Here is a 13,125-nt window from a genome sequence, read left to right on the forward strand (position 1 = left end):
TCAATCATAACTTCATAATTGATCTTACATAAGTAAGTTGTGACTTTAGTCACAATTGTATAAGGAGAATCGAATTCATAGCTTATGGATATATAATGACTCAATCATTATAATTGTCTATTTGATCAATTTAAGTTGATAATCTTATGTTTCTGGATGCAAGTAGTGTATGATAATAAATTTTAGAACAAACGATACGATAAAGTAAGTGACTTGGGTTGCAAACCAAGTCACCAATATCCAAAATACAACCATTGTTTAAGGAAACAACCAAATTTCCAAGTCGAACGAGGAAATCAAAATAGTTCTAAAATTTCAAAATACAACATGAAAATAAAGACAAAGCAAAATAAAGCCAAGCTTCCATCGATCTAGCACCATGGGCGGCTACATCTAGCTTCCCTCAATATCTTCTAGGCTTGCTTTTCTTTGCCCTTGTCCTTGCTTGGATGCCCTAATTATAATAAAAAGGGTAATCATCACAACTTGTATCAAAATAGCAAAGTTGAGATCGGAACATAAAAGATAGGGATAGTTATTTACCTACTGGAATAACCTTTCCAGCCTTTATATCGCCAAGGTACTTTGGACAATTTCTCTTCTAATGCCCAACACCATTACAATAGTGGCATTTGTCCCCGGACGGGGCACCCTTCTTGGGCTTAGAGGAGCTAGCTTCACAAGCCTTTCCTTTGTTCTTGTAGGGATTTTGCTTCTTTTCCTTATTGCCACCTTTCTTAAAATTCCCTTCGCTCTTATGATTAATGTTGAGCACATCCTTGGTGGTGCTAACACTTAGCCCCATGTCCCTCTCGGCTTACACAAGCATTTTGTGCGATTTATAAAGAGAAACTTTCAAGTTTTGCATATTAAAATTCACCCTGAATTGAACATATGCCTTAACCTTGTTCAAGGAATGAAGAATTCGGTCAATGATGAGTTCCTCGGGAATTTCTACCTTTTGCATTTTTAAAGTCTCAACATGCTCCATCAACTTGAGCACATGAGGGCTACCTTTTTGGCCCTCCTTGATGTTGAGATCAAAGAATGCGGATGCCGCTTCATATTGAATGATCCTCGGAGCTTGTGAAAACATGGTCACAAGCTTCGTATAGATCTCATAGGCGGTGCTAATCTTTATAGCACTCCTTTGGAGTTCGGCCTCCATAGAGAAGATAAACACATTTTTGATCGCGGCAGACTCCTTTTGGTAAGTCTCATAGGCTTGCCTTGCGGCGGGGGTAGACCTAGCGTTAGGTGCGGCGGGAGAGGCCTCGGTAAGGTAACGAAGCTTGTCGTCACCCTCCGCGGCCAAGCGAAGTTGAGCGTCCCAATCGGCGAAGTTGGACGCATTCTTTTCTAATTTACAACGATCCATGAAGGGTCGGAGCCATGAAATATTGGTGAGAGTGTTCGAGATAGTGGTTGCGGATGAAATTGGAGTTGCCATTGCAATTGAGAAAATAATTTCGACTACAAAATAGGAAGTGAAGGAATTAATAAACATCTATCGTTTTAATAATACTTGTAAACATTTTAAACAAGTTTTAAGCATTTATATAGTGACCTCTACCCAACTATTATAAATGATCTCGAGATCCAAATTCATATCAATTCAGGCACGGTGAGCCGATTCATCCCTTATCAATATAACTCGGTGGATTAACTCTTTAGTCGATTCTACTTCTAGAACTCTCGGTCGATAAAATTATTTTAATATTTATCTTTAGCCCGGAACACATGCGACTACGGTCACGAATACTTCCGTTGAGCTCAATCCAAATTTCGATGTAATAACAATTTACTACCCACCTACCCAACGTAGCAAGTTTAGCAACCCGGTGAGCCCAGCCTACTTCCTTATGAAATTGGGATTCATGGTTCTATTATTTGATAAGGCTAATTCTCAATTATTATTTAGTGAGAGGTCTTGTCAATTTATTATCTATCTCGTTTTAAGTGAACTAAAGCGGTGAACTACGATAATCATAATTGACACGGTCGATGACTCGATAAAATAATATGCATGTGTAGTTATGGCGATTTGGCTATGCATGCAAACATATAAAACAAATGCAAAGCAAAAAGATAAAATCCTAGTATGGCCATCCTAAAATAGCAAATCTAATAAACTATTTTACAAATTTAGAAACCAACTCCTTTGGTCCCTTGAACTTCATTTGGCACGCACTCTAAGGCAACACGGTCTTTGTCGGAATGCCTTCTTGAATGGCACCGTCTTCAAGGAACTCCGAGATAAATAAATTACATAGCTTTTCTACTTTATACATTATAAAAAGGAAAAACTAAAATAAAAATAAAAGTGATACGAGATCACAATAATTACAACCGAATCGATATCCCGATTCATTTCGGGAAATATTAATTAAAAACTAAGGCCATACTAAGTACAAATTACATAATTCAAAATTATATAAAATAAAACACGACATTCATACTAAAAATGCAGCATTAATATATGTATAAAACATGCCATGTGATGTGCCAAATCGCCCTATTTAAGCTAATATCGTATATTCGGTCCGGTTTTATGGATAATTGTGACTATTAACTTATTAAAATCACACAATATTACATAAATCAAATCTATATCCAAGTTAATTACCCCAACCTTCTTAGGACTCAAAAATTTAGTCTTCACTAAATATTTGATAATAATTCAACTTGATATTTTATAATTGCTCTTTAAACACTATTATTCATAATAATAAGGAAATAATTCCCAAAAAGTGACAAAAAATTCGAAAATTTCAAAATAAAAATTTTGTATATTCTGGAAAATTCCCAACATTCCAAAATTTTAATAAAAATTGGCCCTTAGATTATATTAGTTTATTTTACAAATAAATCGTATAAAACATAATTTTAACCCTTTAATTCCAAATTAAACATAAAATTATGCAATAAATCAAAAATAAAATTTTGAATATTCTAAAAAAGTTTCTAGAACCTGGAAATGATAAATTTTTAATTCCCAAAATCGAATTTACACTTATGACTATTAAAGTTGCTATTTATCAATTTATATCCCATAAAAATTAATAACCATTCAAATCATACGAAATTTAACATGCAACTTTAGATCTGATGTTGATAACATATATACAACATTGGGAAAAATTTTCATGCCATAAAATATATTTTAGCTATTTTTGCTAAAATAGTCACTATTTATGTGATTTTTACATCTAAAAATCATAAATCATGCAAAATAAAACCATTTCATCTCAAAATTTACATAAAGTGTGTAAATATTGCATGTGACAACATACTAAAATTTCATAGACAGAATCGAAGGCTAACCATTTTTAACTAAAATACCTCTATTTAATCAATTTTTACCATGTAAAAATCATAAAACATGCAATATAAAACCATTTTATACGAAATTTTACATACAATGTGTAAAATATGCATGTGAGGTCGTGTAAAAATTTTAAGGTCAGAATCGTAGTCCAACTAATTTTAGCATTTTAAGTGACATTTTATTCAATAAAATGTAATAAAAATACTAAAAATAATATTAAAGAGCAATAAAATACCATAAATCATCAAAATGACCTAAAATCAATTTAGGACTACAATGTTATTCATGCAAAAATTTCGTGGCCTTTATCATCATAAATCACAAAATACAAGTCTTATATGTTAACATTTTAACTCGGAAAAACAAAACCGATTATGCATGCAACAACTCTTGCTCTGATACCAATTGAAAGATTCAATAAACTCTTATTAGACACTTCTAATAACTTTATATTTATTAGTTAGTTCATAAACTAAAAGGATCTTATGCATGCAAAACAAAATGATACAAAGTAAGAAAAATCGATTAATCTTACATTGAGGGCCGAAATGGTTTATACTAATTGGTCTCCTATCAAGTTAGTCTTCTTAAAGAAAAATCCAAATGCCCAAGAAAACCCTAGATCCAATGGTGGGATCTACTCCTTAACGATTGTACCAAGGTAATCACTTTTAATACAAGTACTAATTTCGTTACTAAAAATTAGTATTTGTGTCCTTAAATTAATATTATAAGATTACTACTTCTAGTAATAGAGGAATAATATTAGAGATTTGTGAGATTTATTTTCTAGTGTGTTCACAACAAAAACTAGAGAGAGATATGTTATTATCAAGGTTATATTCTTATAAGAATGAATTGCGTGAATTAGAAAAGAAAAACTCTCCCAATTCACAAGGGTGGCCGGGTAGACCAAGGGAAGGGTGCCCAATGCTTTTGCAAGCTTGTTCTTCTCAAGATGTAGGCATGGAAGCCTATGATTAGTAGGTCATCATTATGCCTTTCACTAATTAAAAGAACAAAGCACAATATTCTTCTTATCCTCCCATTTACACGGCTCACATAGATTAAAATGGGTCCATTTTAAGTTTGTCAAATGTCAATTTGTGTAGTGTGACATTTTGGACATGTTACTAGACACGTTGTTTAATAATGCATTTTTAACTTATTAAAACTTATTAAAACTTATAATATAAACAAAATAAATCACATACAAAAATTAACTAGTAATTCACAATTACAATTACTTAAAATGGTCATTGAATTATAAATCACAACTACTTGTATTTATAATAAACCATTCATTCTTATTTTAATTGTTTCATAAACAATAAATAAACCACAAGTAATAAAACAATTTAATTACTTAGAAGTTAGAACTAATCTTATTTAATCAAATTACAATAAGATACGTATTCATACTCACGAAATCATATGTTCAATTTTAAGGAATTAATTAACTTGTATTAACATACAATTAATCAATTAATCAATTAAGAGTGTTACCCTAGAGGTATGACCTTAAGGGATCAACTGATCACCACCGTCATACGACAGTAATGTCAAACTCTAGTCAGCCAATCATTACCGATTAATGTGGATTAGTTGACAATAAAATATTAATTTCCCTTTAGCATTCTTAATATGGGATTTAAACATGTGATCGCATTATTGTCGAGGACACATATTCCAACAATGTTCACCTCCCGAGAGAGGAAAATCTGTTTGCATATGCATTGTCCAAGCTAGATGCCTTGATCAACATTCCCGACCACATAGACAGTATGCCAATATGTGTCGAACGAAGATCGTCACCTGCCTACGTGAATGCAATCGATGATGCCAAGGAAGGTGAAACCGAACCCTGGTACATAGCCATTTTGAAATTCAGGGAAACATGAGAGTATCCTCCCGACCTTGACACGCATAGGAAGCACGCTCTGCGAATGTTATCCGCCCAATTCATTAAGACCAATGACGGGCAATTGTATAAGAAGAGGGCTCAAGGTGTTTTGTTGCGATGCATCGATAGACCGAAAGCTGAAAAGGTTATGGTAGAAATCCATGACGGTGAATGTGGGCCACACATGAATGCCCATATGTTATTCCGTAAGATCATAAGGCTTTGTTATTATTGGACATCGATGGAAACAAATTGTTGCAAATATGTCAGGCACTGTCATAATTGTCAGATATTCGCGAATGTACAACATGTGGCACCTTCTATGTTATACACCATGACGTCACCCTCACCATTTTCAACCTGAGGAATCGACATCATTGGAAAAGTACACCCATCAGGACGAAGTGGGTAGAGGCTAAGTCTTACAAAGTGCTAAAAGAGAAGCAACTAGCACCGTTCATTCAGAATGACATCATTTGCCGGTACGGATTACCACATGATGTAGATACCTCATTTCTACACCTCCGCCAACCACCCAATGATAATTGGGCCGCATGTCTGATACGCGGAACGATTTATGACAGTCCGTAAGTTCATCGTCAAGTGATAGCTCAAACACTAGAGTCAACCCCTGGGTCATCATCTACGTACCGATACGGTCGTTTTGACAGTAATTAGATTTCATTTGGAGTCCGAGTCAAAAACCGCTTCATTTTCGAAAAACCGTTTAAATGCCGAGTCGGAATATTCCGGAATGTTCTAGAATTCTCTAGATATTTATTCCTAATTAAAATTAATATTTTAAGTAAATATCTACCGTAATATTGTGTTTCATGGAATAAGGAAGTGTAAATCTACCGAAATTTCATAATAAAACGTGGAAATGTTTCTTGCCAAGGAGGAAACCTCTGGAGAAAAGACGTAGCAAATGCAGAGCCTCTTCGAAGAATTGCAGTAGTTGCTGCGCCTCTTCTCCAACCCTCTTTTCATTTTTTCAGAATACTTCCGAGATTTGTTTCCATATCCGTGTATTTCCTAAACTCTTCCATATGTTTAGTATAAATAGAGGCCTTTGGCGTCCATATTTGGCACTCGAGTGTTCCGCCCCTTCTCTATCTCTCTCTTTGCATTCTAGACTACGTTATTGCATTTCAACGCCTACGTGCTTGATCAATCGACCACGTAAACTCAGATCATTCTGAGTCCCATTCACGTTGCATAGATCGACGAACTTGACCAACTCGACCTTTAATCAACCTAATCAATCTACTAAATCCTCTAACGAGGGAACTTTCCACGCATATTCGAGTCGAGCAATCACTAAACGATAACTTTAGTCAATCTCTTTTCATCAAACATGTAAGTTTGAGGGTGTAAATCCCATTTTATTATCGTACTTTTATTTTGTATTAATTAATGTAAATTTATATCAAAAGCACGTTCGAAAACCGATTTAAAATCCGCCTTTTAAAACCATTTTTACGAAACAGCAGAGGTCAGACGTCGAGAAGAAACGCAGCAGTAGCTGCGCCTTCAGGAAGGATCGTAGCCTTGATGTGCCTCTTCCAGAGGCTGCCTGCTGCTCCTGCTCTTCTTCTTCTTCCTCGACTTCCTGCAAATTTCCTCTTTTCTTATTTTTTCTTTTTCCTTCGTTTTTTTGTTATTTCCGTATATAAATCGTATTTTAACAACTCCCTTTTTAATTACAATGCTTAATTCGCCCTTAATCCTGAGTAATTCAATACTTGCGCGTTTTCGCCGTTTTAATTCAAATTGATTCGTCGGGGTTTCGACTTGTTCATGTCAAGGTTCTGGAAGTCCCAATTTGATATATAAGTTTTATTTTGAATATTATTTGTCCAGTTTCATCTTAATCTAATCCCAAAGTTTCGCTTTTTTTTGTATTTTCGACACGAGTTCATCGTATAATCATAATCATTTAAACCACTGTAATTTCTCGTTTTAATTCGTTTTATGACTTGCCCAGATACATATGATCAATTAAAACACTTCAATAAGTCCAATATCGATAATCCATCTTAAATCTACCAACGAACAATAATAGTGTTGCAATTCTGACTTTACAGCCAGAACCCAACTCGAGAACAGACGCACCAAGAGCTGCGCCTCTTCCAGAGGACGCAGTAGATGATGCGCCTGTTCTGGGTTGGTTTCTGTCTCTAAACTCTTTCTCGCTTTGACGTAGCTCCAAATTACGGTTTAAATCAACTACTATTCATATTATCATCTCTAATCTGACATATTTTCCTATTTTAATTCTAATTTTATTTTATTTTTATTTTCTTTTTCGAAATCCCGTCTTTAAGTGTGCTTTTGATGTAGATCAAATAAAGCTTGTAATTTTAATTATTGTAATTCATTTATCGTAATTATTATTATGTATGATTTAATTGTATGACATTCGCATGTATTGAATCTAACATTTACTTCGGCCAAATTGTTTGCTAAAACACGTGTTAACCGACATAGTCTAATTTCACATGCTAGGATTAATCCGTGTTTATTGCATTGCATGCATTACATCGACGACATATCAAATACGAACGACTTCCCTAATCATTAGTAGAGGCTGCTATCGAGGCGGGCGGGATTAGGTGTTCAAATTAAAGAACTTCCTAATACGTACCCTCACCCCTTACTCTAGCTATCTCTGGACATCCGTGTCCATTGGCATCTCGAGAGTCATTCTAGACATAGAATGCTAAGGGTAACGAGTTATTAGTGTTGATGTCATTACTTTTTATCTTGAAATGGCACGAGATATTCGAACGGTTTCCAATTTTCCACAATAAATTGGTGGCGACTCCACAAATGCAGTCTTATTCAACCATTCACCGGTTTCAATGCCTCACAAATCGGTAATGGCCCATGACGTGCTTTAGCAAACCGAGGTCCCGTTTGAGAAGTGCCGCCGCCTAAAAACCACAACGCGCGGGTGCGCGCCGCCCGGGTGGACCCTGTCCATAGTTTAGCGACTCCCCTGGGGATGATGCACTTGTGTGTTACCCAGGGTGAAAGTTGAACAAGGTTAGGAAATAGTTTATAGGAGACAGTTGTCGATTACTCGACCTTCTTAGGTCGTTTCATTTGGTCTTCCTAGGCCCTAAACTAACCCATTCGACCAATCGACCCATCCGGACGGTCAACATTCCCATCTAGGCCTAAAGATGGATAGCAACTGACGTCAACCATACTGCGGTACATACTCATGTTTGTATCGAGAGCTTTCACTACTCGACGAAATGAACTAGGAACCAAACTAACTCATGTTTGGCACAGACCTCTCCACAGACCATGGTTTGATTGCTTGGTATGGCAACCCACCTTTTTAAGCCAAAACCCTTTAAATGCACTCAGCATACCGTTATAATGCCCATATGTATGTTTGTATCATATACTTGATAACCATTTGTAAACAAAACCATGACGAAATTTTGTAAAATAAAATCTATTTCAAAATATAAACATTTTCAAAAATGGCCTAAAACAGCGCAAAATAAGCCGAAACTCTGTCCAAATGTCGAGTCAAACTTCGGGCCCCAAACCCATTTCAAAACTCACTTCGAGTCAGCAGTCCTACAACTACACTACAGTTATCTAGGATAAAAATTTCAAAATTATGTCATTTTCAAATCCCACTTGACACAGTGGCACACACCCACTTCACAAGTCGAGTCTTTTTGAGTAAGTGTGCAAAAATGGTCGATCGTGTTTTGATTCGTCGTCGATTTCTTATCCTCAGTCCAAAATGGTGGGAACTAGTCATGGAAGCGTTAATGGTCAACCCAAACAGCCCGCAAATAGTAATGATCAAATCCTAGCCGCACTCATTCGTCTCCAAACAAGCCAAGACCAAGCTTATGATCGCCTTAACGCTATCGAAGGCCGTATTGGCGCTGTAAAAACTAGACTTCCTCCTGCAGAGGGTGCTATTCCCGACGCGCTCATACACGATAATCCTCCACCCTTTGAACAAACGGAAGTCAATCTTCCACCAAGTCCTACTGAAGCTGAAAAGCGACTCCAGTATTTGGAGGAGCAACTAATGTATCTCAAGGGAGATGACATCTGTAGGGAAAACATTCGCAAATACGAGGCAGTAAATGCTCAACTTCCAACTAACTTCAACATGACTGACATCCTGAAGTTTAAGGGGCATGGAAACCCTTTGAACCATATTCGTGCATTCAAAGATTATATGTCTATTAAAGGCATTAAGCCAGAGATGTTCTTAAGACTTAACTGTGCTAGGAACAAGAATTGAAGACGACATCTGTAAAGGACTCTTGTCCAAAATGATAGGTCGCGGATATCAAGGCACAATGAGTCGTTCTTATGGCTCCACTAGCAAGACCGACGAGGTCAACCTTATCGAATCGTCTACTAAGAAGAATAACCCGCAGAGGAAGTTCACCAACATTGGTGACTCGTACTCCAATGCTCTAAAAAGATTGATGAAACAAGGCAAACTCCAACCCATAGGACCTACACCTGACCCAGAGAAGAAGTCTAGGTAGTTCTGGGATGAGAATTCCTACTGCGAGTACCATAGAGGCAAAGGGCATGATACCGGGAATTGCTTCAAATTGAAGCACGCCATTCAGGATATGATTGAAGATGGGCGCTTGCCTATACCTCCTGCAAGCAAGCGTAGCAATACTCATAATCCTCTTGGAATTTTTATGATCACAGATGAGGAATCCAACTTGGATTGTTCACACCTCATTTCTCCAGCTGAAGATGAGGTCAATGCACTAGAAAATGAGGAGACTTATTCCACCATCTCCCCTACTATCGCTGATTTTGTCGCATAGGCAAAGCGTGTAAGTAGACAAGTTTTAGAGCAAGAAGCTACAGTGGCATCCCTACGCTATCCAAGCACTATACCTAGGGGAGACATGCCAGTAGTTCCTGTCTTATCTCAAGGATCGAGAATGCAAGAGGTGATCGCAATGGCCGATAATGTAGTCGAGTAAATAATCAGCCTAGAAGCTGAAATCATAAGCTTGAGAGAGTTCAGTATCGTCAATGGAATATGGGCGGATGACGATGAAGATGTTTACCTCAAATAACATCCTCTAGTCAAGGCTAGTGAAGATCAAGATGTAGACCACCTTACTCACTCGGGGCGTCCATATCAAAATGTCACTCAAGGACAAACGAGTGGGCCAGTTGCTAATGGTCCAACTACTAACACCAATGCTATCACACCAAATGATGGCGAAGATACATCTGATGAACATTTATTGAAGCAACTTCAAAAGACAAAGGCTGATCTTTCAGTCTCGCAACTAGTTGCAAGTTCATTTCATCATCGCCAGGCTTTACTGCAAGCATTGGCTAAATTGAACGTGGCACACGATTCTACACCCAATGACGTTGACAACCTAGTCTTCCAAGACTTAGTCAAGCTAAGTAACCCAGTTACTTTCTCAGATGAGGACTTGCCCCTCTTCGGCGTCACTCATAACCTTGCTCTATACATCACAGTCACATGCTTGAAGAAGAACGTACCAATGACTTTGGATGATGATGGCTCAGCAGTCAATGTCATACGACTAAAGACAACATACAAGTTAGGCATGAAAGAATCAGACTGGACTCCTACTAACAAAGGCGTCCGGGCATACGATGGAACACGACGTAAAGTAGTGGGGCTAATTAACCTTACTGTGGCCACTGGGCCAATGGAGCGTAAGGTTAATTTTCAGATAGTGGACATCGAGGCATATTTCAATATACTTCTAGGTAGGCCCTGGATTCACGCTTCCAAAGCAGTGACATCCAACTTACACCAAAAGATCAAGATCCCTCTAGATGGCAAGGTAGCGACGATCACTTCGTCACCTATCAAGGCAGTAATAGAGAAAATGTCAAGCAACCAAGTAGTTATAGACCCAGTGCACGAGCTTGGAGGATTTCAAATCGTAAACCTTATAGACAGTGAGCTGGCTCCCTTGTACTTCAACCCATCTCCAACTTAGTGGTCAAACACATACTCAAATCCCAGGGATACTTCCTAGGAATGCCACTAAACCCTATCAGAGAGAGTACCTTTACACCTTTTAAGGAAGGTAACTCCAAAAAAATACCACTAGGCTTGGGGTACAAGCCCACGAAGGCCGAAACCTTTGAAATGCTTACTCAAGTTCAGAATCGCAAAAGTATAGGAGTCCAAATGCAACCCTATGTCCCTACACTAAAAGGGTACTTCGTCAGGGAAGGGAACTGTGAATATTTTCATGGATTTCCCGAACCTTGGTGGTACAGAGGCAATCAACTAGCTGGAATCGAGGTCTTCCACGATTGCTACTTCATTCCTCCAGAAACGGTTCCTACCGTCAAAACTCGTCAGACACCTTTGAAGGAAAAGTAGATCTATATACTTACATATTCATATATGTATTAATTTAATTTGTCATAAAATTAAAGATGGATCTTATGCATGCAAACATTAAAACAAAATAAGGAAGAAACATTATTCTTACATTGTGATTTTCGGTTAATAGGGCACAAGAGAGATCACCTTTCTCTCTTGTTCTTGTGCTTTCCTTTAATGGAAGAACTAAGATCCAAGTGTAGGATCTCTCCCTAAGCTTTATACCCAAGGCTTACTCTTAATAAAAATTAATATTATAAGAACTAGTACAATATTAATCTTACAGAAAATTGACCAAAAATATTATGTAACACTTAAATATTTCGGTTTTGGGAGAGAAGAAGAAGAGAGCTTTTTGTCTCTCTAGAATTCTAATTTTGGATGAGTGAAAAAGTATGAATGAATTATCAATAATAATCTTAAGTATATGGTAAAAGGAGAGGAAAAACCAAGTGGTTTTTCCTTCTCTAAAAACCGGACAAGGGGAGTGGGAGGGGAGCCAATGCATGCACTCATTTGTCTTCACAATGCACAATAGGGTTGCATGGCTACTAAAGCAAACAATCATTATGTTTACCACTAATTTAAACAAACACAATTAGCTTAAACCTCTTCTTATTTTCGGTCCAAATGGATAATATGGAATCCATATTATTTTTGTCAATTGTCAAAATGTCACATGTCATATGTAGCATAAATTTGTTGTGTATTTTTAACATATTAAAAATCAACGTATTATTAAAAATACGTCACATACAAAAATTGACTTAGTAATTCATAATTACTTGTACCAAAATATTTTACCGTTTATAAATCGTATTTATAATAATTCATTCAAATTCATTTGTTTCCTTAAACAATAATTTCATCTGAGCAATGATACAATTCGAATACTCAGACCGTATCTCATTTAATCACATTTCAATGAAATATGTAAATATAACTTCCAAAATCGTCCGTCAATTTTCAAGTAATTTAATTAACTCGTAACATTATACGATTATTTAAATAATCAATTAAGAGTGTTGCCCTATAGGTATGACCTAGGGGGTCAACTGATCACCACTGTCGCACGACAGTAATGTCAAACTCTAGTCAGCCAATCATTACCGATATATGTTGACCAGTTGACAGTAAAAATATTACTTCCCAATTGTATTCTTTATAATGAGATTTAAATATGTGATCATCATGATCAACAGTCGTGATCGCATTATTGTCGGAGGACACATATTCCAACAATCTCCCACTTGTCCTCGACAAGTGTGCGTCACCAATTCTCTTGTCCTATTACTATCTCCCACTCAATGCAAGGTGTCTTTCAGGTCGTACTTGCAAGTGATCATATCGAGAGTGGATTCCTCGATCTGGAGAATAACTGATTGACCGGACTTATCTATCATAGATACTTTCCGAGCGTGGCCACGCATTTCCAGTTCATTACTCCTCGAGTGGCCCTGAGATATTGTTATAACCCTGACTAGGGGTGGACAA

This window comes from Silene latifolia, chromosome 11, assembly GCF_048544455.1.
Source record: "Silene latifolia isolate original U9 population chromosome 11, ASM4854445v1, whole genome shotgun sequence".
Taxonomy (NCBI): Eukaryota; Viridiplantae; Streptophyta; class Magnoliopsida; order Caryophyllales; family Caryophyllaceae; genus Silene; species Silene latifolia.